Raw genomic sequence first — 6,260 nt, 5'->3', positions numbered from 1 at the left:
GTACGATGTACGATCAATAATGTAAAAAATCCTATAATGTAGGATCATTTCAGAACTGTGTGACACTTAAAATTATGGTCGTTGTAATCATAGGGCTTCTCATTGATCTAGCTGTGGATTCCACGTCTACCGGGGGAAGAACGTGTAAGTAAGAGAGAGGGAGCGAGAGACCTTGCGTGTGTGCCTCACGAAGCGCATAAGAACCCAACCAATCAATTGTAAGAACCTAAGTATAATTGTAAGAACCTTTAGTATAACATATAGTTAGTACTACACATCAGATATTATTTAAATCAATATATTAAAACAAGTGCATAGGCCTTTTACAAATGATTGTAAAATCAACACAAAAATACACACATTCTGTTTCTACCACTCAAGACATAGCCTATAGCATGACCTTATCATTCAAAATAAAGACTACTCTAGTAACCGGCTATTTTTTAGACATTTAGGCCTATTACTTAATAATATACTTGTAAAAACTTTAAAAACAAAAACAGCACTTACCTGAAACCAAATCTACGCCCTTGCCTGAAGCTAATTAGAGTTTGCTTAGGCAAAGGCTGTTGTTGTAAAGCGAGAACAGAGAGGGAAATAAATTAAATAACAGAAATAACTGCAATTAATAGTTGCCAATAACATGTTTAGTAATCCACCATTAGGAATTCAAGGACTGCCACTAACCTGCCGCATATGACTACAGCAGGTGCAAATCTGTTATCCATAAGTTAACATATTCCATGGTGTGCCATAGCCAAGCCACATATGATCCTCAGTTGTATACAGTCATTTGGGCCATATACCTCAATACAACTAGTGATCCAAAAAAAAATCCCTTCAATTCGAAAGCCATGGCAAACCATGTCATAATAACATAAAAAGTCAAAATTATGACTTTCTATGACATTTCTGTCACTTTTTAAGTCATAATTTCAACTTATTATGTCATAATTTTGACTTAAATATTCATTAATATGACTTACAGCGTGTTTTTTTGTTTCTTATGTGGCGGAAATAGGCTTCGGTGTGCTACATGTGTGTATGAACAGGCAGCAGTCTGCCCCCATTGAGAGGAGGCGAGTGATTTACAGCACAACACAAGGGACATGGATGGGAAAGGGGTGGGTATCTCGTATATGGGGGCAATTACAGTGACACTGGGGCGTTTACGGCTGATAAGAAACAGCGCAGTGGGGGTGAGCTCTTTTTCGCCCCTGACAACAGCTTTATAAAGAGTGATGGATCCTTGGTTGCTAATCCAGTGTCAGTCTTTCCTGTTCTGGAAATTGAAATGGGATGTGCCCATTAACTGGATACACAGAGGTGTAACTCAACCGTTTCTCGATTTTATGCTCCCTTCACGGTTTTGTTTTCCTTTACAACTAAAATAGAACATCATCTGAGGGAATCTTGCAACGTCGTGAAAGTTCACTGTCTTGGATGGTCTGGTGAATACCTATTAAAAATAACTAATCATCTATCAGTGCCTGCGCATGATATATTTGGTCAAAAAAAAAAAAAAGAAGGAATGTACCAGTGTGGTGGCAGCACTGACGTCAGCGCCTTTTGTGTAAGTATACAGTATATCAGCCATATAAAGTGGTTTTAATTCTTACTGGATTTATGTAGCCCCATTTCCTAAGATTGCATCAGTGACATCTAGAATAAAATGTTATGACAAGCTTAATGCTAATCAGTCACACATCAGGTGTTCATCCTGCGGCACTTTAATTTGCATTTTATGCAAGTACTCTGCAGTACTGTTATAAAGAGCTCTTTACATTACACGCTATCAGTATTTCACTTCACATTTGGGGTGTATAAATAGGCCTATCAACAACTGCACCAAACTGCATATATTTTTGCTCAGTTTGGGCTTCTGAATAAAATCAAGGTTTTTTTCTCATGTCAGGTTTTACAATATTACAATAAATAAAACTTACGTTTCAAATATAGAAATCTTTTCAAGATCATATTTCAATAATGTGTTTATTTATCTAAGTTTGAATAGATAAAGCAACACCAAATCATTTAAACTCAAATAACAAATTCAATTTTAACAACAATGACTGAATTTGCTTTTTGTAAACTTGATTTTCACAGTTAAAATGTAGAGATCATTAGTTTCACTAAAAACAGCCCATGATCAAAACAAAAGTTTTAAAACAGATTATTGCATAATATACAAGTAAGACATGCATACATAATACATACAACTGTGATCACACCTGACAGACTCCCATTGGTAATTCAGTTGCCTCGCCATGTTCAAATGATATTTAAATAAAACATTGATATTTAAATGTCAGAAAGCCTCAAATAATGTATTGCCATGTCTAACCACAAAAAAACACTGATTTACATGTAGAGTTAGAGCATATCTAGCTAAAAATAAATCCAGATTGAATTTCTCTTATTCCATGAACTCCAGAATTTCTTGCATTTCCATTTTTCCATTTAGATTCTTTGCAATGTTTTCCCAGCCATGTGGATGCTCATAATACCTGCGATAATTAGCTAGTTGCTAATACAATTCAAGGACTATGACTAGACCTCATATCAAGAATCACACAAGTGGACTAAATCAGGGGTTTTCAAACTGTGGTTCAGGGTAAAGATAAAAACGAAATATTTAAGTATATATGTTTCTATTTTAATTGCGACTGTCACCTTTATAGATTTATCTATTTTCTGTTCTTTTCTCTTATATTATAACTGCTTAATATGTTAGTAAAATTGTAAAAGCAAATAACTTTGAATTGAAAATATTATTCTTTAAAAAACAATTATTGGGTTGAATTTTTGAAATATTTATGTAAGATGATAGCATAAATAAACAAGAATATAAATTTAAAGAAAGCAAATATGTTCCAGATAATATTTCAATCATTTATTTGGGCAATAATGACAAATATGAACTAATAATTCTAATAATAATGCAAACAACATGTTGACTTCAGTTAAAACTACTGATATATTTCCCTGCTTTAATTCTAAAACATAAAACACTGTACAGGCTCATTACGGGATAATGATTTTCTCTTTCTCACACACACATGCAGACATAACAGAAGCATAAGGAACTTATTAGCAGAGCAGAAAACAGCACAATCACCCCCTTCATTCTCCTGGCTGTCCTCTGACCTGTTTAATTATGTCAACGCTGCTCATGCACCTGTGTGTCCCAGGCTATTACACCTCCCATCACTTAACGGCTATTAGTATCTCAGCATCCTGTTCTACATCCAGCCACTTTATTGCCTCACCCCACAGCCCAAAAAAACCCTAATGTTTGAGTCTCCCTCGAGCGAGACCGGCGCAATCGCGTACTTGAGGCGTTCAGCATTCAGCCATGATTGCTGTTTAACGCTCTTTGTTGAGGTGGGCTCGTAAAAACAGGGTCAAGCAACAGAGGTGTGCTGTAGGCTTCCACCCCCCACCGGCTGTAATGAGACGCAGAGACTTTAATAAGATGGAGGATAGTGCACACATGCAGAAAGGACATTAATACGCTGTTGTTAGACTACAATTCTCCCTCCCACCAATCACAGCGGAGGCTGATCTGCTTTCTCACAGCATCTATGATAGGACACATGCATTGCAGCTTGATGCATTTACACTCTCTTTGTGGCACCATTTTGCATTACAGTATTTACAACCCTTTTTATTATACTATCCTTCTATTTATTGTACATATTTACTTTGGATATGTAAACTGAGGGACTGATTTTTAATATCAGAAGTTTGATAGCAAAAATAGGTGCATCAACAGTCCACATGTATCACAACCCTGTCAAAGGGTTTCTGTGAGAGAGCGAAACAAGAGAGAAGGGGAAGGAGGAGCGAGAGGTGGATCATAGCGAATCCGTGGAGGCTTATTGGTGCATCGAAGTCACATGATTGCTTTAGGAATGCTAATTCATGCTGTATTTTTTCTCCTCTGTGCCTGGTGTAGTCTGTGCCTGTCGGATAGAGCAGACTTCAGACATGGTGTAGGATATCAGGAAAGGAACAAGCGATTGAAGTTGAGACAAGGCCTGTGCCGAGGGTAAGTACAGCTTGATTAAGATGTGCAGTTGTTTATTGCTTCATATGTGATTGTAAATGTCATTTCAGCAGGAAGCCTACTTATATTTCTATATGTCTCTTCAGACTAAGAGTCTTATATCAACAGTATGTGTGGTCTGTATGTTAAATAGAGTGCATAAATGTGTGTATGCCTGTGCATGTACGTCTCGTCACAGTGAAAGCAGTTTACTTTGGAGAATTCCACCACATGTCTCCACTGCTTTCTGTGCGGTTACTAACATCAGAGAGAGCGACAGAGATTGACAGATATTATGTGGGCTTGAGGAACTAAAGACCCTCTCTGGTAAAATTATGCTTCACCTAAAAATGAACATTCTTTCATCTTTTACTCATCCTCCTGTCATTACAAACCTTTCATAATTGTGTTGTTTTGTCCATTAAGGTGAAAGTCAATGGGGTCCAGGGTTGTTTTGGAACCCATTGACTTTCATTTAAAACATTCTTCAAAATATCTTGAGTGTGAGTAATTTTTGGGTGAATCATCCCTTTAATGAGTCAACCTGAATATATAATTCAGTATTATCAATGAGATAATAGTAGTTCAAGCCAAAGCTGAAGGTGAGTGATTTATGTGGACATGCGCCACATCATTTGCGATGTTTTAATGATTATCGATGAGTTTGCTCAGTGTACGTGTACACAAGAAGCTTTTAGACCTCTCGCAAGACCAATCAGAGACAATACATTCCCGGACAGGGGAGTGTTGCGCTATAGTGGACTGACTGACTGACAGCTAGCGCTGATACAATTCATTTAACCTATCGCCTCTCAAATAACAAGACCATCTGCACTCTTTCGGTACATGCTAGTTTGACCCAACGCTCTGTAAACAAATCCAAGGCGGCGACGCTTGTGTGTAATCTCGCCAGTGTCATCTTATGAATTTGACACTGAACATCTGGACTCTTTTGATCTGGGTTGCTTTAAATGTGATATGTTTTATAGCGTGTTGTTACATGATATGCCATGGTTTCTTATGCAGTTGTGTTGTAGAGTGAAAATGAACAATAGTTTTTCGTTAACCATTTAAGTTCACGTTGTGTGTCTTGTAGTACTAAGGTACTTACAGTTTGTTGCAAATGAATCATGCAAAGCTTGTCGGTCTAAAACCGCCAATGGGCAGGTCACTTCTGTGCGGTAATTGGGGTAAGACCCTCATGTTTTACACTTGCCTTTCCTGTGTCATGGGCCTCACAATGAGCTTGAGTAGTTCACCCTCACCCTCAGGTCACTCTTATAATCAATCAAACAGGAGGAACACAACTTCGGTTCCCCTTAAAGCTCCAGGAAATGAGGGGCACATTGAGTAGCGCATAAGAGATAGAACTTAGCACACTCATGCAAGGTTTTTCCTTTATCATTCTCTCTCAAGGCCTGAGAGGAAACAAAATGTTGCATTTATATCCTAACAATCTTTGTTTCTAAGTGATTAGATACTTGTTGAGCGCTCACAGGTGGCTTATAAAAACTGCCTTTGATTTCATCATCAAGAAATGAACTAAAAATAAGTGCAACAACACAAAATCACCAACAAATAAATGTAAGGACTATCTTTGACCATAAACTATTTTCAAAGTTGATTAAAGCAAAATAAGAACACATGTTTGAAGACAACACAAGGCCACTTATGGACAAAAAATGTTTGTGCAGAAAACTGGCAGAAGTGAATTAGTGATGCCATATTATATTATTATAAGTTATTTTGGACTTTTATTCCACCTAAAAAGACATCTATAAATATGTGACCCTGGATTACAAAACCAGTCTTATGTTGCACGGGTATATTTGTGGCAATAGCCAACAAAACATTGTATGGGTCAAAATTATAGATTTTTCTTTTATGCCAAAAATCATTAGGATATTAAGTAAAGATCATGTTCCATGAAGATATTTTGTAAATTTCCCACCTTAAATATATAAAACATTTATTTTTGTGAATGGATGCAGCACTATCGCCAATAGAAATGGACAACTTTAAAGGCGATTTTCTCAATATTTAGATTTTTCTGTACCTTCAGATTCCAGATTTTCAAATAGTTGTATCTCGGCCAAATATTGTCCTATCCTAACAACCCATACATCAATGGAAAGATTATGTATTCAGCTTTCAGATGATGTATAAATCTCAAAATTACCCATAATTACCTATTAAAATTACCCATAAGACT

General features: G+C 36.7%; 1 protein-coding gene across 2 annotated transcripts in view; it reads left to right on the top strand.

Moving 5' to 3' along the window:
- Positions 1 to 3,951: 3,951 nt before the first annotated feature.
- phc2a (polyhomeotic homolog 2a) overlaps positions 3,952 to 6,260 on the top strand; it is a 42,030-nt gene continuing 39,721 nt past the window's right edge. For both annotated transcript variants that reach the window (XM_084099920.1, XM_084099919.1), the window contains exon 1: positions 3,952 to 4,051. The gene's annotated coding sequence lies outside the window, so the exon portion shown is untranslated. The remainder of the gene's footprint in view (positions 4,052 to 6,260) is intronic.

Source organism: Abramis brama (genome assembly GCF_963993115.1).
Source record: "Abramis brama genome assembly, chromosome: 22".
In the NCBI taxonomy this organism is placed as follows: Eukaryota; Metazoa; Chordata; class Actinopteri; order Cypriniformes; family Leuciscidae; genus Abramis; species Abramis brama.
The sequence above is the reverse complement of the archived record's forward strand: the minus strand, read 5'-3'. Positions and strand labels throughout refer to the sequence as shown.